At 38.8% G+C, this 20,163-nt stretch overlaps 1 pseudogene; it reads left to right on the top strand.

Annotated features, from left to right (window-relative positions):
- The first annotated feature begins 3,268 nt into the window (after nucleotides 1-3,268).
- The window catches only part of LOC113739029 (U-box domain-containing protein 39-like), a 32,962-nt pseudogene continuing 16,067 nt past the window's right edge, over nucleotides 3,269-20,163 (top strand).

The following is a 20,163-nucleotide window of genomic DNA, read 5'->3' as shown; positions in this document are numbered from 1 at the left end:
ACTTGATAGTAGAGGACAGAAATCGGCTCAGGAATGATTTTTGTATCAAATTGCTGTAATTTATTCAAGAAAAAGGAAAATGGAAAAAGACATGAGTTAGTAGATATTTAAATAATTCGGATACATATCCTATGGGTGAGCCCTTTTTACGCCAAGGGTTGGCCAAATATGATGCAATACCTTCGGGGTAAAATTTCAATTTCAAACCTGTAAGTGAATATAAAGCCTAAAGCAGAAATTCTCATTAAATACTGATAAGTTCAATCCTTCTTTACAATCTCATTGATAGTTCAACTGACCATTTTTACAAAATCTTCATGCCTTGCTAATCTAGTATGTCGAGATTCCTTAGAACTCCCTATGCTAAGCTTCTGAATTTCTTCTTGAATTTTGTCAAATGCATTCAATGCTTTCTCTAACATTTTAGTTTTCCTTGCCCCTTTCTTTAATTGCGATCGGGCTATTCCAAACCATGGTCGGCTACTATAATTTGCAATTGGTGATCCTTCCACTCTTTCTTTGGTTTCTCTATCTGTTCTTCAGGACTGACGGAAGCAGACGGTGACCTTTCTCTCCCTTATTCTATTATCAGTTTGATCCATTCATCATATTCCAAAATAACCTTAGGTTCAAATTTATTCACTTGATCTAGGTACAGGTTGTCTAGGATACGAAGATTCCCTCAAGCTTCTAGTACCATGCTTCGGCACTCAGCGATTGTGTTGAGTCTGATATTTCCAATTCCTTGTGTTATCGGAACTCTCCGTGGATACCCAAACTACCTCATGACTCGTTGCGGAACATACGCGACCAATCCATTGGTGCCTGCTAGAGGGATAAAACTATGTTGTGAAGTCGTGAAAACCGGATCCCTTACTTTTGTCCAATCAAGAACCCATTGTATTTTATTCGAAGTTAAATTATCAAACTCTTGAATAAACTGACTCGGAGATGCTACTCGGTGGTATCTTTTGACCCTTTCTCGGTGTGATTAAACCTAATTCTCTGTTGGAAGACATGATCTCAAGGGATTGAACGTTCTCTTTGATAGATGCTCCATTGCCCACATTTGAAATACTGCATTTGATGCATAGAAGAACCTCTTTTCTTTTGACACTCAGTAACAGCTGTGAAGATATCCGCAATAATAATAGGTACCAGGGTGGAGGTCTTTCCCTTGATTCCTAGAATCAAACTCTGAATCATATTGATAGTTGAGAAAGTGACTTTTTTATGTTTTTACAGGAACAATAACAGATTGATCAAAGTTAGTCCAAATCTTGCACTCGCTTCTCCTCCCATTGTTCTCTATTGATGAAGAAGTCATCGCGGCATTGGTCATAAGATTCTCTTTTCCCAAATCGCTTGTACAGGAACTCTAATGGGCATGATTTCGTATCCGGGTGTTGGTTCATGCTAGCTTGTCTTAACTCCAAAAACCTACAAAACTGTTCTCTTGTTCCACTAGTTGGATATATCATAGGGTAACCCTTCCCATGTACTTGCAATAGTCCTTCTGTTTCCTCCAAGGTCGGTGTTAGTTTACATTCACCAAATCGGAAAATAGAACCTTCTAGATCCCAGTACTCGAGCAAAACTTGAATGATCGCAACATTTGGGGTTATGTTTAAGAGACTCGGTAAATACCCTATATACTGGAATAGTCTTTTTACCTCATGTGTCATGTTATTTTTCTAGTCTGTCAATTCCCGAGATATCTGGTTTAACATTCTGCATGGAGCCATCTGAGGAGAAATTTCCCTTTTAGTACCTTACCTTAGGATTTTACCCCTTAGGCAATACAAAAAACATGCAAGTCTCATTGGATTACATATCCGAGACACGTGGTGGCTTATTCCTAACATGGGATTCCCTATGCGGCATTCCCTTCTAAGGTTGATGTATGATGCGAGTTTACTACAGCAATTAAATGTGCAATTTCAAATGAAAACATGACCTAAGGGAGCCCTCGTATGCCAGGCTGAGTCTAAAATGATGTACAATTATTAACCTACGAATGCAATATATCGAAACTTTAAACGTGCAATAGGCTATCTAAGAGGGTAGGTTCTAAAAGAAGATCATGTCAGATCTCTTATTTTATAGTGTTTGTGAATGCAAAAGACGAGAAAACAAGGAAATGTTAGTTCAACACATAACACGTTGTGGCAATTAAATGATATAGAAAATAAAAAGAAAAATAAGGAAAGAGAGGCGGAATCCCTCCCCTCATGCTTAGTGTTCCTAGTTGGGTAAAGTTGACTTTATCCTAGGGTATTTCTAATATGGATGCATGAGGTTTGGCTTACTAATGCATCTAGACTCAATAAGGCTTCAAGCTCCCAAGCCTTCAGACCAAGAGGTGAAGAGTCATCAATCCTAATGCCTTCGGTCGGTGGCTTGAATGATCCCTTAGACATCGCTATGGACGCAGCAGAGCACACCATCCGCCTATTTAAGGAAATCGATCCTAATCCTACAAGAAAATGTGGGAGGCGGCCACGAAAAAAAAAATAGGGTAAAAATAATGCATGCACGTATGAGGTGCTTTCTTTTGAAGGGAGGGATTATAATACCATCAAATACGGGTAAAGGTTCTAGGGTGATATTCCTCCCACCCAAGATGCAAGCGCGATACATAAATACAAATAAATGAAAGTAAACAAACAAACGATCGTATACGCGGATATTAAGAGACGATTGCACGTGTGAAAATGTAAAAACCCTAAAAAGGAGGAAAAGAAAAGGAAAAAGAAAAATGCAACCTAAAATCTCCAAATGTGATGTATAAAAAGGTTAGAAAAAGAAAATGATTGACTAAATCAGATGTTCGGACTCTCTAAAGTCCCCAGTGGAGTCGCCAAGCTGTCGCACTCCATTTTTGATGAAAAAATAAAAATTTACGAGTTTATATAAAATGAATTTTGATTAGTTTTGAATGAAAATGAGTTTTGATTTGTAGAGAATAAATAAATAAGAGAAAATTGCGCGAAATATCACTAAACTATTTCGAAATGCCGGTTCTGATCACTAAACTTTTTTATTAGCCAAAAATATCACTGAACTAGTAAATCTGTACCGTTTTAATCATTCTGTGTATTTATGCCGTTAGGATAGACTGAAAGTCACTTTTTTGGGGGCAATTTTGTCTACACAGTTGTTAAAAAATTTAGACCCTCATTCTTCTTCGTCCTCATCTTCTTCCTCAAAATCACAGCAAAAATTAAACCCACTTGCTGAATTACTCTGCCCAATTTCTGGGTCTTTGATGTCTGATCCTGCGGTGATTTCTTCTGGCCAAACTTTCGAGCGGGTTGCTGTTCAAGTTTACAAGGATTTAGGGGTTATCCCAAATTTATCCGATGGCTCAACCCCTGATTTTTTCGCTGTAATTCCTAATTTAGCTCTTAAATCTTCAATTATCAATCGGTGTCGACAATCCCGTGTCGAAATCCCCTCCCCACCTGATTATTCTTCCATGGAAACCACCATTGTTCAAGCAAAAACGGCCTCTCAACAGGAACCTTCAGTTTCTGAAACGGAGCTGCTGAGAGGGGTAGAGAATAACCCTCCATTTTTGTTTTCTCATGCGGCTTCTGATTTGAATCCCCGCAACAATTACTCCTCGTCTTCGGAGGAATCTGTGATTGCAAACGCTACCCCTTTTCTCCCATTTACTCCTCCGATTCTGGTTGATTTGTTAAAGGGTGGATTTGAGGAGTCTCAGGAGCATGCCGCAGGTGGGATTTTCAGTTTAGCTCTGCAGGACGAGAATAAGATGGCGATTGGGGTTTTGTGAGCTCTGGAGCCATTGTTGCATGCTTTGAGGTCCCGGACCGAGTTGACTCGGCATAACTCGACCTTGGCGTTGTATCATCTGACCTTTGTTGGAGCCGTTGGGATTTTGTTGGGGATGCTGAGGAGTGGGGTTTGGTGGGGAGGGTGGTATTGGTGGTTTGCAATTTGGCGGTGTCACTGGAGGGGCGGTCGGCGTTGTTGGATGGCGGCGCGGTGGCCAGCCTGGTGGCAATTTTGCGGGATGGAAGTGAGTCTGACTCGTCCGAATCAACACGTGAGAATTGTGTGGCAGCTTTGTACTAACTAAGTCACGGGAGTCTGAGGTTCAGAGGGCTGCCCAGGGAGTCTGGGTCTTTGATTTTTAGACATCAAAGACCCAGAAATTGGGCAGAGAAATTCATGGGCAGAGAAATTCAGGTGGGTCTAATTTTTGCTGTGACTTTGAGGAAGAAGATGAGGACGAAGAAGAACGAGGGTCTAAATTTTTTAACAGGTGTAGACGAAATTGCCCCTAAAAAAGTGATTTTCCGTCTCTCCTAACGGCATAAATACACGGAATGACTAAAATGGTACAAATTTACTAGTTCAGTGACATTTTTGGCTAATAAAAAAGTTTAGTGATCAGAACCGGCATTTCGGAATAGTTAAGTGACATTTCGCGCAATTTGCTCAATAAATAAAACAGGCCTAAAATGGGACTTAAAGTGCGACAATTTTGGCCCAAAATAATAGTTTAAAATGAATTTTTAATAAAAAATAGGAGTCGCCACTTGGTATTGATTTAAGGTGTACCAATTCACCTCAAAATGAATTTTTAAATAAAAAGTAGACAAAATCTCTTTAAACGACTCCAAGTCTGCGACAATCAAGAGAAAAGAGGTCGGGAGTCACGATTGAAGAAAGGGAATGCAAGGATAAAATCCAAGGCACCCTTTCAACCTAACCAAAGCTAATTACGTGATTTAGTCAAAAATCTTCTTAATTTAACTTAAAAACTTATCGCATTTGGATGTTACTATATGAATGCAAACCTAGACCTAATGGTTATCGGAAGGGTCAATATGCCCCTTCGAATTTTAGTTGGTGCAAATCGCATTAATTGCAACGCCCAAAAGTGATTTTTTAAAGAGATCACGAATATGCAACAAAATAAGACTCGAAGAAAAAAAAGAAAATAATAATATACAAATATACATGACCTAAGGGAATGCGTCATAATGGGTGCGGGGAACTAGCATTCGTGACTAAATTTTCCCTTTTATAGAGGGAATACGAGCGTGCTAAGGGTAGAAAGCCATAATCGTCCATATCCCATATTCGAGGGGGATTTCTCCTATCTAATCAAGCAAATGATCTAATCTAGTTCTAATTTTCTTAAATGGAATGCAAGTCTAGATATCATGTTTCACACATAGGGTTAAGGAATATACATATAGGGGGAATATGGGATAAGGGATATACATATAAGGGAAATGTCATGCAAAATGAAAAAATCCTAAAAAATAGAAAATATGCATGAAAATATAGTAATTGTCACACAGACATGATCTAGCACGTGGATCGTCCCTAAGGGTCTAGCGTTGGACTAGCCCATGTCTATAAGTCTTCACTAGCGTTAGACTAGTAGGAAATCGGAACAAAGGACCACAACTAGCGTTGGACTAATGTGGTGACGTCATACATTTATTAGAACTAAACAAATCATATAAATCTAATAAAAGCAAGTAAACACATAAGTCACAAAGAGCACATAGCACATAAGCATAATATCTAGATGCAAAGGCCTTAAAAAAGTGAGTAACACGTAAACACACAAGCATACAAAGCACACAAAGCAAATAAGAGCAAATAGAGATTTAACTATTACATTTGGGGCCCTAACTACAATCTAAGCGGGGAAAGAATAAAATGAAATAAAATAATAACCTAACTATTACAATTTGGCATTTAATTGCCTCTCAAATAATCAAAAATTAAATTACAATAAATATACAAAATTAAAACAAGTAAAATAAATAAACAAATAAATAAAACATTCAAAGAGCATGCAATTACGCACATAAAATCACATAAGAGCACATACGATCAAGTAAAATCAAAATAAGGATTAGAGTATACCTCCCTTGAATTGGTAACCTAATGAAATGAAATTTTTCTTATTTACCCTCTAAAACAAAGAACAAGGTTAAGGCACCAATTTATTTAATAAACACACAACCAATTACTTGAAATCAACTCAAGGTTCCTAAAGTTTACGAATTAAACAACATTTAAACTAAGCAAGTACTTAAACAATTCAAATATTCAACTTTATCAAACAAAATGCAAATTAATTATTCAAAAGCCATCACCTTAATTCACTACTCATGAAGCATCCAAAATCAACATTTGACTAGTTCATTTGAAATTTTATTGATAAAACTTGAATTAACTCGCAAAGATTTGCAAATATTGAGGAAATTTTGGGGGTGAAACTTTCATTGTTACGAAATTTTGGAGGCCAAAAATTAAAGAGAAATCTATCAAACCCAAATAAAAACTATAAATCTATCAAAATTACTAAACCTCAAATTTCATCCCAAAACCCATGAATGGTCTGTCCAAAAATCACATTATAGCATACGAAAGAAAAATAACATTTTAAGTGACAAAATTGATTGATTTTTCCAATTTTCTGGGCCAAATCAGAATTATTTAAAAGTATAGGGGTCAAAATGCAATTTTGGAAATGTTTCATGCAAATGGTTCAAAAGCTTTCATCTTTTTCTCTGGTTTCTTTTTCTGCAACTTCGTGGTCTTACGATACAAGTTCTCTTTGCTAAACACAACTAGAGTCTCAACCAAACATCAAACTTTGATCTTAAGCAACGAAATCATAGAAATTCGATCATCCAAGCATGCAAATCTTCGGCAAGAAATTTCTGCAATCTTTTGGGTTTTCTTTTTCAATCACACGAAACCAGCCATGACTCAAGCAAGACCCCATAGATTCATCAAATAAAAACCTATAGAAAACCCCAAGCCTATTTCCTTAACAAAATTCATCCCAAGGACTCCTACCGAAATCAGAAAACATCAAGCAAACAAGAGGTCAAAGTAATGATACCAACAAAAGTTTTCCCACAGCAAAAACTCAAGTCTAATAAGCTTTAAATAAGGTTCAGAATATAGCTCAAACGATGTACTTACAGAGACAAATAACCCTGGGAAATCGATGGAAGCTATGTAGATCTATGGAGGGAAGTCAGAAAACCCTCTTTTCTTTGTTGCAGCAATTTCCAGTAGTGACGAGCTTGTCGTTTTGAGCCTCGATTCAACCGGCTTGGAGCTATTTTCTCCCAACAATTTGTGAACAAAGTTTCTTCTACTGTCTCCCCAGAAGGTGTAGAAACCAAAAGATCCCTCAAAAAGCAAAGATTGAAGCAGAAATCCGGCCTCGAAGTAGACAAGTTCGTCAGCCTGGCCGGGTTTTTGCAGAAGGAATTTCTGCACTTTTCTTCTTCGTTTCTCATTTGGCCCAAAGCTCTCTCCAAGATTTCCCCAGGTTCCCTTGTTTTCTGCAGCCTATCTCTCTCCTTTCCTTTCCCCCCAGAATCCCGCTCTCTTTCTTGTGACGCCCCTACTTCTCCCTAAGACGAACCAAAGGGTATCGGCGGGACGCCTGCCCAACTCTCGCCAGGACTCAAGACAATTCCCATTCAAGCTTAATGAAATACCAGGCATCACGATGATATAAGTAAGAAAGGGAGGTCACTCCCACAAATAACATTCAAACTTACATCATGAGTTCCAAAATACATCAAGTTCTCAAAGGTTACATCAAATCCCAAAATATACAATAATCAAGAGTCTAACCTAGTACATTGAAAAATCCTAATACAAAAGTACATTCAAAAGGGGTTTCTCTGAGGTTCACTCCAGATCCTTCCCTGTTAAGGAAAACAAATCTACATGGTGAGCAAAACGCTCGTGAGGACAAGAACACACATGCAGGTACGTTGTTCAAGTAACAATCCCAATTTAACAAGTAGAGCAATAATATTGCAATAAATAACAATTCGAGCAAGAAAAGTAAACATAAACAATTCATGGATATAGGAGCTCTCAAGAGTTATTTTCCACTTGTTGCACGATCACGAACTTCCACGAGCTGACACTTCGTCAATCGGGTAGGTCTAGTCCGTAGAACTTCACTTATCATGTCCCCTTTCACCTTACATACCCCTCTATCGGGCCCGCCTGTCATTTGTTTGAGGCGATACTGCTCGAGTATGCCAAGCAAGATCTCTTAATAGATCAAACTTTTGTTTTCTCATGGTTTACCAAGGAGCTCGACCAAACCCATTCCGACTAGAGTCCAAGGTTAGCCAGTGAGATTTGGGCGTCCCCCACTTACCACTTGAGTCGAGGAGATTCACTCCGATCGACTTATGCAGTCATAGCATAAACAAACACTCAAACACTTCACTTAAATTCACTTAACAAGTCACTTCAAGCAATTCAAGTATTTCATGTCACGAAATTCAAATACACTTCACTTAAATGAGAACGAGTGCGATGAAATATACATTCGACTCAACATTTTCAAAATGTTCTATTATTGATAACAATTAACACGTAACACGTATATCACATAGTTCACACACTTGACACTCACCGAGTGATTCAAGTAGCAAGTACAAACGATTGATTAGACGTCTCCCGTGAGATCCTCTTGGAGGTCCTCTTGAGTGCCTGAACAATTAATAATGAACTATCACTCATAAATCCCAATTATCAAGAAAGATTGTACACTTGTACAATTTAAGAAAATTTCACGAAAATGAGCCTTAATTACTCGTAAATCGAGGCTCAAAAATAGGGTTTTAAAACACAAGCAAAAATCTGATTTTTCATCTTTGAAATCAAGTATACAACGTTATAGCAATATCAAAGGAGAAAGAGAGTTTGAAACCCTCATTTTCCTTTAAGTTTGGAAATTTCAGATTTGTCGAGCGATCTTTGAAAAATCGTATCTCACTCTCTACAAGTCCAAAATTGGAAAACTTGGTACTGTTGGAAAATTCTTCCAGAGTACTAAAAGTTTCTAGCAGCACTTTTCCATGAATCAAAATGGAAGACATTCAAAATTTGCCTCAAAGTTACTATTTTAGGCTATCAAGGCAGTTTCGGGGTTGGTTTTTGGCCAATTTTGGAAATTCGGCAAAATTCACAGAATTTGAACTAGCCTCTCAAATTTGAAACTCGATTAGAGTTATAATCAAAGTTTAAAAAAAAAAAACAAACAGAACAAGAATTAGAGTTTTGAGCACCAAGATATGGCGGCTCAAGGTTACTGAAAAGTAAGACCGTTAGGCCAAATTCCAGATTTAATTCATGAACGTTGGGACTTTGGTTGAACATCGAAACAGACTCGGAATGACACCAAAATTAACAGTATTATACTACCATATAAGGGCTATTTCTCTGTCAAATTTCATAGAAAAATATGTACAGATAGTCGGTTAACAAAATCACTAAAGTCCCACGAATTTCCAAGACAAATCTGTCTTTGTATGTAAATTTCCCTTTTCTAAATATTCGTCCAATGAAACCATCTCAAATCTGGTTCATTTAGGTAGACAATGTCTAAGAAGCATCCAAGATGTGTTTGGTAGGTGATTAACACCAAGAATTTCGAAACAACAAGTCCCAATCAAAGTTAAGGCATCAACTAGACAAAAGAGGGTTTTCAATCCCCGAATCAGTTTTGAACTTCGGCCACAACTCACACAATTCAACTTGGAATTGATCATGGTTGGTCGTGTTGAAATAGATTCATAAAGCTACAATTTCTCAGAAGAAATCAGTTTAAAAATCTCTCCACAACTAGCTCATATTTGGGCATCAACTCGCTGCTTAAAACAGAGCTTCCAGTAAAACGAGAAACAGAACAGGCAAATTTACAAGGTTGGTTTGGATCACTCAGGTGGAATCAGGATGTGCATTTTATACTGTTGAAAATTTGGGAATGTCTAGTTTCCAGTGCCACAAACGCCTCTCGATTTCGTCATCGGAGAAAAACGTTATAGCTGTTTGAAAAACACTGCCAGTGCAATACGGGAAAAATTCCAGTTTTGAATGAACTTTCGAAATCACCACATTTGACCAACCAAATCACGTAATTTTTTGTGGAAACCTTCCACACAACCCATGCAACATATATACATCATAAACAAATCAATAGAACTTCAAAAAAATGCTCTAAAGGTCACAGCATTCGCAGGGGCAGAAATGGAAAAATTCTCCCCTTCACTTCCTTTGAGCTTTCATCCATAATATCACTCATTTCTACTAATTTAAACACTAATCCAACATTATTAACATCAAAACTCATAAAATCAGTCCATCAAGCCATAGTGGAAGTTCATAGATCCCACTCACCAATTTTCCAACAATTTAAAGCTACTCATAAGAAATTATGAACTCATAAGTGCTAAACAACTTCATAAGTCAAGATTTGCAAGGTTGATCGTCACTTACTTTCTTTGATGATCAAGGCAGAAATTTCGGTCCTTTTTAAGCTGAAGAAAAACTGTGAGATGGAGCTCCTTTCTTAGCTTAGCTTGATCACTAAGTGATTTGCAAGTGGTGTGTAAATTTTGAGATGATTTGGGTGAGTTTTGAGAGGTAAAATGAAGGAAATTTTTCTGGTCTTTTTCTCTTGTGTTGCTCGGCTGGGTTGAGGAAGAAAAGAAGGGTGAAAATCTGATGTTAAAACTTCTAGAGTAAGCTTAAAACTTGTGGCCCAAATTTGCTCAAGGTTGTCCACTAAAATAATGCACGTGCACGAGCGTTTCGTGCTTGATTCTTCTCAAGTTTATTTCACTAGTGCACAAAACCCCTAATGCACTTTTATTCATATTATTATTATTCACCCTTAATAGTTCCAAAATAAAGGTTTTAAACCCCTCAATTAATCGCGCACGCGAAAACGCGTACTTCCTATTTGTGCACTGTGAGAGCCCGAAATTTTCCTATTTTCTAGGCATTTATTTTAGTCTTTTGCATATAATTTCCGTATTTTCTTTCTTATATGAATATTCTGAGAATTTTTATGAATAAATATAGTTTTTAAATTATTTTTTTAGTATAAGTTAGTTCATGAGGGTTTAAGAGTGTATACTGGATGTGGGACCCGCAAGTGCGGAAAGTACGATAAAATTCGGCCGATTAGGTTAAGTTTAGTATTCTGGGATTAATTTACTAGGTGTTATGAGATAATTAGAGGATGTGTAGTTGGATTAATGGTGGAGAGACAAAAGGATAATTATAAGCCAAAAGAGATGCTAGGTGTCGCGTTTTCATTGGACCTTGGACTTTGACCATCTTACCACCTTTACTAAATAACCAAAAATTGACCAAAAATTTATCAAAAATTTCATCCTCTTGGGCGAACTTCTTGTTGGAAAAGAAGAGAAAAACCTCCAACTTTTTTCTTCAATTTCTTGCTTGAATCTCACAAACCAACCGTCAAAACTGGGATTTGCTCCATAAAAACCTTTCTCTTGGTAGGATTAAGGTGATTGGGGAAGTGGTTTGAGAAGGAAAGTTGTTAAGTTGCTTCTTTTCTTGAGTTTACAAGGTGAGTAGCCAAGAAATTCTTCCTTGTTCATGATAATGCTAAATTGGTGCCTTGTAGTAGTTGAATAAGTGATTTTTTGGATGATTTCATGACTTGTGGTGAAGATTGATGGATTTTTATTTTTATGCTTGATTTTTCTGATTTCATATGTTTAGTGTTGGTTAGTCATGGATTGTTGGTTAGTTATTGTGTAGAATAGAGTTGATATATGTTGGATATGATTGATTGTACAAAAATTCTGGTTTGGGGCAAAATTTCCAGGTTAGGGTTTCAAACAGGCCTGTTCTGTCCGAATTTATTTCAGCAGGTTAGAGGCCGAATTAGCCTTGGGTTAAAACAAAAAAGTTGTATAGAATGATGTTTTATAGTTGCCTAAAAAATTTCAGCCCAATCGGAGTAACGTAGCTTGTGAAAAGACCGAAATACCCCTGTTGCCCTGTTTTTGTCTGAACTTGATAATCAGCTTCTGTAATTGGCTAGTTTGACCAGGAATACTACTGATTTGGTTGTCGATGTCTTCATAAGAATTATACCTGGTATCTTAGCTTTCAGTAGGTTAGAGGCCGAATTAGCCTTGGGTTAAAACAAAAAAGTTGTATAGAATGATGCTTTATAGTTGCCTACAAAATTTCAGTCCAATCGGAGCAACGTAGCTTGTGAAAAGACCGAAATGCCCCTGCTGCCCTGTTTCTGTCCGAACCTGATAATCAGCTTCTGTAATTGGCTAGTTTGACCAGGAATACTACTGATTTGGTTGTCGATGTCTTCATAAGAATTATACCTGGCATCTTAGCTTTCAGATGGCTTTGGAATCACTTGAATTGGAGTCGTATGTGCTAAGATATGATTGAATGAATCAGGATTGCTCGTTTAATTTCACAGCAAGATGCGAACTGAAAAATCTGGGGTTGTTTTGGTAAATTTGACCTAGATACATTGCAAACTGGACTGAGTGCCCTTCTTCAATATTGTAGCCCTTTCTCTTAGCTTCGAAACGGTGTAACTTGCACCCAAAACCGATAAGTGTAGCTCTAGTTGTGACCGTTCCGCTAAGTAACATCAAAACTGTCTTTTGCTTTTCAACTTAAATTTCATTTCCTCACATGTCCCTAGCTTGGTTACGCACTTATACATTCTTTTGGACCTTATTTCTTTGGTAGTGTGTAACGGCCCCACTTCTCCCAAGGGCGAACCCAAGGGTATCGGCGGGCCGCCTGCCTAGCTCGCGCCAGGACTCAAAACTTAAAACAATCAAAGCCAGAAAATTCAAAAGAGTACTATATGCAACCCCAAAAGAGTTATAATTACATTCTCCAAAAGTATCGAGTCAAACCACCAAAACAAAACAAACGTCCTAACTGTTCAACTATTACAAGCCAAACCAACTATACTAGTATACGAGCCAAAAGTCCCCGCGTCGGCCCCTGCTAAGGAAAACAAAAGGAATGGGGTAAGCTATATGCTTAGTAAGTAAACAGGGGCGAAAGCGTAAATTCATGTAGCAACAATTACACAATAAGAGTAAAGCAAAAGCAGAAAAGAACAACATCATATAATAAGGATACGGGTGGCTCCAAAGCCAATTCATGTGCCATGCATGATCTCCTGCCGACACTCCGTCGACCACAAATAATAGTCCGTAGAACTTCACTTGTACACCCACCGACACCTTATCACCCTCACTGGCCAGTCACCTCACAAACTTGCCCGGGCGAACGAAATCACAAACTTGAGCTTGAGTCACAAGCTCGGGTCACAAACTTGGTCACCTTCTCGGTGAACCGGATTCACAAAATTGGTTCATAACATGAACCTACAAACTTGGTGACCTCAGACTAAGTTGGACTGACTTCGACCAAGCCCTAACCGGCTCGAATAGTCCAACCAGGTCAAGAGTTCGCCCCAAACTCACAAACTTCACAAAATTATTCAAAATCACAAACTTTGCAAACTTCACAAACTTTATTCGAAAGTCGCCCCGAGCCACAAGCTCAAGGGTTTTGGTTCCAAAAGGTTCATATACATATGCCAAGTACAATTATACATTCAAATTAGGGTTTAGGTCGAGTGCGATAAAGTACACTCTCGCCTAAGTGCCCTTTTCACATATCTCAAACACATAGCAAAGAAAACACACCAAACTGGCCTGAATACTTACTCAAAATACCGAAAGTAGTACGAAAGCAAAATCGCTTCGCGCGTTCGCTAGTAGTGGGCCCCACCGGCTCCGCCTAGCTCACCGCTGTCTGAAATAGAAGATTTTATCACAACCGGCCACTAACATGCCCAAAACAAGCAAAACGGCAAAACGACACGCGCGCACGTAAATATGACGGACGAAAACGGAAACGGCAGATTTGATACTCATTTCTAGTTTACCCATAAGTTGAGCTACGAATATCGGATTAAGGCGTATGAGATGCCAAATCGAAGCTTAACAGATGAACAACAACTGTTATGAAGACATCCGGAACTGAAACTGGAGGCTTCAGTCCCAAATGAACCAAACACAATCGCTTACGAAATCTGGCCGATGCACAAATGGTCAGTTTTGAGTGCAAACTGTTTTCTATGCTACACATAGTCAAAAGAGCTGAAAATTGGCAGTTAGATAGTTGGTTCTAAATGGAACAACTTTCATGAAGGTCGGCAATCCAAATTCGGAACGGAAATTGGTCATCAGTACCAAAACAGATCTGACCAGAAAATGGTCATTTTCACGGGCAGGCCATGTTTGCTCGGCTATATCTCAGGTTTTATAAATCCGATTCATGAAATTCCAAGGGCGTTAGAAAGCTCTGATATAGGGCTATAAGTTTGGTGTTTTAGTCTCAAGCCCAAACAGCTTGTAACCCAGTCAAATGTGAAGCCAAAGTTCCAGTCATAAACTTTCCAAAAACGTAACAGAATTTGACGGTCAAAACAGGTCTGAGTATTTCGTTTATAGCTCAGGATATACCAATCCGTTTAACCTGAAAATTTACAGGGATATCCGGGACTTAAGGGGCTACAATGTTGAAGAAGGAAACTTTGTCCAATTTTGAATGTAACAAGGTCAAAAATGCAAGACACTATACCAGAATTGCAAAACAGGATCACAAACCGTATTTGACCTTAATATGCGGTAATGGCACCAAATTCATTACGGTTATTGGATGGGGGTGTAAGACCCACCGTTTCGAAGCTAAGAAACAGAGCTACAACAATGTAGAAGGTCACTCAATCCAGTTCCTAACACAACTAGGTCAAATATGCAAAATACTATACCAGAATTCCCAAAACAGGTTTGCAAAACGCAGAAAACTGTAATCGATATAACTCAGTCCATACAAGTCCAAATGCCGAAATTCCAAAGGCATATGTTAGCTAAGACATCCAGTTACATTTCATCAGAAGACACCAACTTCAAAATCCAAACCAATTCCAGTCAAAACAGCCAAATACCAACGCAGTTTTCGCATTCTGATCAAAGCAGAACAGCTACAGTAATTTCGTCATAACTCACTCTACACTAATCTAAATGCCCTGAAATATTACAGGCACCTTATACACATCAATACCTACAACTTTCATGTTTTGAGCAAAGTCCAATTCGGCCTCTAACCCTATGATCCAAAACCGGACAGAATTGGGATTTTATAAACCCTAACTTTCCATTTTTCCATCCAAATCCATAATTGATTGCATTTATCAACAATTCACACCTACTAGAGTTATTATAGTCCATTGCCAATCATCATACAAGGCCACAACATCCCATTCATTTTAAACCAGAAAAATCATCTAAAAACTATATTTACTCATAAAAATTATCTGGGGAATTTTCTAATAAAGAAAATGTAGGAAAACGGGTTTTCAATCTTAACCGGAACTTAGGGTTTAAATCTTAATCCCTACTTAGGGTTTTCGAAATACTCCCAAAACCAAACGTTACCGCCCAATTAATGAATATATCAACGTAGAACGAACTGGGGCCTCACAATCTCCCCCACTTAGGATAATTTCGTCCTCGAAATTGCAATCAACGAGCTAAGGGTTGAAAAACTCGAAATAATCAAAAGATCAAAAGGTGTACATATATATACAAGTCACGCCAAAATGTACGCAATATAATGCACCATATACACCAAGAGACATTTCAAGTTAGACAAAGTCAAGTGCAGCAAGTACTATAGATGCAGGTATTAACATACCACAAGTAAATGACATGTAGGGACAATACAAGGGCAAATGAAAGAAACGCGACCTGTCGTCCCACACTCAGTGAAAACCACCCTCGTCCGGTTTCTTACTCCACTTCCCAAAGTGCCCGTTGATCTCTTGTACTCACTCTAGCCAGACAAAGCTTGTTCATGTTCCCCAAAATGCAAATCTCAAGTACTTAGCAGCGCCTCAACTATGGAGTACTCAGGCACAAGAATCCGAAATAAGATAATTCACATCTCAAGCTGCAGTCCCAAGAGTAAACTATCTACAATCGAAATTCCTACCTGACGAACCTACCTATGGTCCTCAGATACCATTTGAAAGATTTAAGGCCTATAACATTTATGATCCATAACTTATGCTTGACCGAGCATCTAGTCCTTCATACTTATTCACCACTTCATCCAGGCTCACCCCGCGCAGAGACCACGCGAAGCAGCTATAGGTTTTATCCCTCAATTGCTTAACTTTCAAATAAAATCAAATCCCACAGTCCGGCATCCTAAACTTTCAGCCTAGGATACACTACAGAGATCTGAAGCCTAAGCTCTGATACCAACTGTAACGGCCCCACTTCTCCCAAGGGCGAACCCAAGGGTATCGGCGGGCCGCCTGCCTAGCTCGCGCCAGGACTCAAAACTTAAAACAATCAAAGCCAGAAAATTCAAAAGAGTACTATATACAACCCCAAAAGAGTTATAATTACATTCTCCAAAAGTATCGAGTCAAACCACCAAAACAAAACAAACGTCCTAACTGTTCAACTATTACAAGCCAAACCAACTATACTAGTATACGAGCCAAAAGTCCCCGCGTCGGCCCCTGCTAAGGAAAACAAAAGGAATGGGGTAAGCTATATGCTTAGTAAGTAAACAGGGGCGAAAGCGTAAATTCATGTAGCAACAATTACACAATAAGAGTAAAGCAAAAGCAGAAAAGAACAACATCATATAATAAGGATACGGGTGGCTCCAAAGCCAATTCATGTGCCATGCATGATCTCCTGCCGACACTCCGTCGACCACAAATAATAGTCCGTAGAACTTCACTTGTACACCCACCGACACCTTATCACCCTCACTGGCCAGTCACCTCACAAACTTGCCCGGGCGAACGAAATCACAAACTTGAGCTTGAGTCACAAGCTCGGGTCACAAACTTGGTCACCTTCTCGGTGAACCGGATTCACAAAATTGGTTCATAACATGAACCTACAAACTTGGTGACCTCAGACTAAGTTGGACTGACTTCGACCAAGCCCTAACCGGCTCGAATAGTCCAACCAGGTCAAGAGTTCGCCCCAAACTCACAAACTTCACAAAATTATTCAAAATCACAAACTTTGCAAACTTCACAAACTTTATTCGAAAGTCGCCCCGAGCCACAAGCTCAAGGGTTTTGGTTCCAAAAGGTTCATATACATATGCCAAGTACAATTATACATTCAAATTAGGGTTTAGGTCGAGTGCGATAAAGTACACTCTCGCCTAAGTGCCCTTTTCACATATCTCAAACACATAGCAAAGAAAACACACCAAACTGGCCTGAATACTTACTCAAAATATCGAAAGTAGTACGAAGGCAAAATCGCTTCGCGCGTTCGCTAGTAGTGGGCCCCACCGACTCCGCCTAGCTCACCGCTGTCTGAAATAGAAGATTTTATCACAACCGGCCACTAACATGCCCAAAACAAGCAAAACGGCAAAACGACACGCGCGCACGTAAATATGACGGACGAAAACGGAAACGGCAGATTTGATACTCATTTCTAGTTTACCCATAAGTTGAGCTACGAATATCGGATTAAGGCGTATGAGATGCCAAATCGAAGCTTAACAGATGAACAACAACTGTTATGAAGACATCCGGAACTGAAACTGGAGGCTTCAGTCCCAAATGAACCAAACACAATCGCTTACGAAATCTGGCCGATGCACAAATGGTCAGTTTTGAGTGCAAACTGTTTTCTATGCTACACATAGTCAAAAGAGCTGAAAATTGGCAGTTAGATAGTTCGTTCTAAATGGAACAACTTTCATGAAGGTCGGCAATCCAAATTCGGAACGGAAATTGGTCATCAGTACCAAAACAGATCTGACCAGAAAATGGTCATTTTCACGGGCAGGCCATGTTTGCTCGGCTATATCTCAGGTTTTATAAATCCGATTCATGAAATTCCAAGGGCGTTAGAAAGCTATGATATAGGGCTATAAGTTTGGTGTTTTAGTCTCAAGCCCAAACAGCTTGTAACCCAGTCAAATGTGAAGCCAAAGTTCCAGTCATAAACTTTCCAAAAACGTAACAGAATTTGACTGTCAAAACAGGTCTGAGTATTTCGTTTATAGCTCAGGATATACTAATCCGTTTAACCTGGAAATTTACAGGGATATCCGGGACTTAAGGGGCTACAATGTTGAAGCAGGAAACTTTGTCCAATTTTGAATGTAACAAGGTCAAAAATGCAAGACACTATACCAGAATTGCAAAACAGGATCACAAACCGTATTTGACCTTAATATGCGGTAATGGCACCAAATTCATTACGGTTATTGGATGGGGGTGTAAGACCCACCGTTTCGAAGCTAAGAAACAGAGCTACAACAATGTAGAAGGTCACTCAATCCAGTTCCTAACACAACTAGGTCAAATATGCAAAATAGTATACCAGAATTCCCAAAACAGGTTTGCAAAATGCAGAAAACTGTAATCGATATAACTCAGTCCATACAAGTCCAAATGCCGAAATTCCAAAGGCATATGTTAGCTAAGACATCCAGTTACATTTCATCAGAAGACACCAACTTCAAAATCCAAACCAATTCCAGTCAAAACAGCCAAATACCAACGCAGTTTTCGCATTCTGATCAAAGCAGAACAGCTACAGTAATTTCGTCATAACTCACTCTACACTAATCTAAATGCCCTGAAATTTTACAGGCACCTTATACACATCAATACCTACAACTTTCATGTTTTGAGCAAAGTCCAATTCGGCCTCTAACCCTATGATCCAAAACCGGACAGAATTGGGATTTTATAAACCCTAACTTTCCATTTTTCCATCCAAATCCATAATTGATTGCATTTATCAACAATTCACACCTACTAGAGTTATTATAGTCCATTGCCAATCATCATACAAGGCCACAACATCCCATTCTTTTTAAACCAGAAAAATCATCTAAAAACTATATTTACTCATAAAAATTATCTGGGGAATTTTCTAATAAAGAAAATGTAGGAAAACGGGTTTTCAATCTTAACCGGAACTTAGGGTTTAAATCTTAATCCCTACTTAGGGTTTTCGAAATACTCCCAAAACCAAACGTTACCGCCCAATTAATGAATATATCAACGTAGAACGAACTGGGGCCTCACAATCTCCCCCACTTAGGATAATTTCGTCCTCGAAATTGCAATCAACGAGCTAAGGGTTGAAAAACTCGAAATAATCAAAAGATCAAAAGGTGTACATATATATACAAGTCACGCCAAAATGTACGCAATATAATGCACCATATACACCAAGAGACATTTCAAGTTAGACAAAGTCAAGTGCAGCAAGTACTATAGATGCAGGTATTAATATACCACAAGTAAATGACATGTAGGGACAATACAAGGGCAAATGAAAGAAACGCGACTTGTCGTCCCACACTCAGTGAAAACCACCCTCGTCCGGTTTCTTACTCCACTTCCCAAAGTGCCCGTTGATCTCTTGTACTCACTCTAGCCAGACAAAGCTTGTTCATGTTCCCCAAAATGCAAATCTCAAGTACTTAGCAGCGCCTCAACTCTGGAGTACTCAGGCACAAGAATCCGAAATAAGATAATTCACATCTCAAGCTGCAGTCCCAAGAGTAAACTATCTACAATCGAAATTCCTACCTGACGAACCTACCTATGGTCCTCAGATACCATTTGAAAGATTTAAGGCCTATAACATTTATGATCCATAACTTATGCTTGACCGAGCATCTAGTCCTTCATACTTATTCACCACTTCATCCAGGCTCACCCCGCGCAGAGACCACGCGAAGCAGCTATAGGTTTTATCCCTCAATTGCTTAACTTTCAAATAAAATCAAATCCCACAGTCCGGCATCCTAAACTTTCAGCCTAGGATACACTACAGAGATCTGAAGCCTAAGCTCTGATACCAACTGTAACGGCCCCACTTCTCCCAAGGGCGAACCCAAGGGTATCGGCGGGCCGCCTGCCTAGCTCGCGCCAGGACTCAAAACTTAAAACAATCAAAGCCAGAAAATTCAAAAGAGTACTATATACAACCCCAAAAGAGTTATAATTACATTCTCCAAAAGTATCGAGTCAAACCACCAAAACAAAACAAACGTCCTAACTGTTCAACTATTACAAGCCAAACCAACTATACTAGTATACGAGTCAAAAGTCCCCGCGTCGGCCCCTGCTAAGGAAAACAAAAGGAATGGGGTAAGCTATATGCTTAGTAAGTAAACAGGGGCGAAAGCGTAAATTCATGTAGCAACAATTACACAATAAGAGTAAAGCAAAAG

The sequence above is a fragment of the Coffea arabica genome, chromosome 4c (assembly GCF_036785885.1).
Source record: "Coffea arabica cultivar ET-39 chromosome 4c, Coffea Arabica ET-39 HiFi, whole genome shotgun sequence".
Classification (NCBI taxonomy): Eukaryota; Viridiplantae; Streptophyta; class Magnoliopsida; order Gentianales; family Rubiaceae; genus Coffea; species Coffea arabica.
This window is presented reverse-complemented; position numbering and strand designations above follow the sequence as displayed.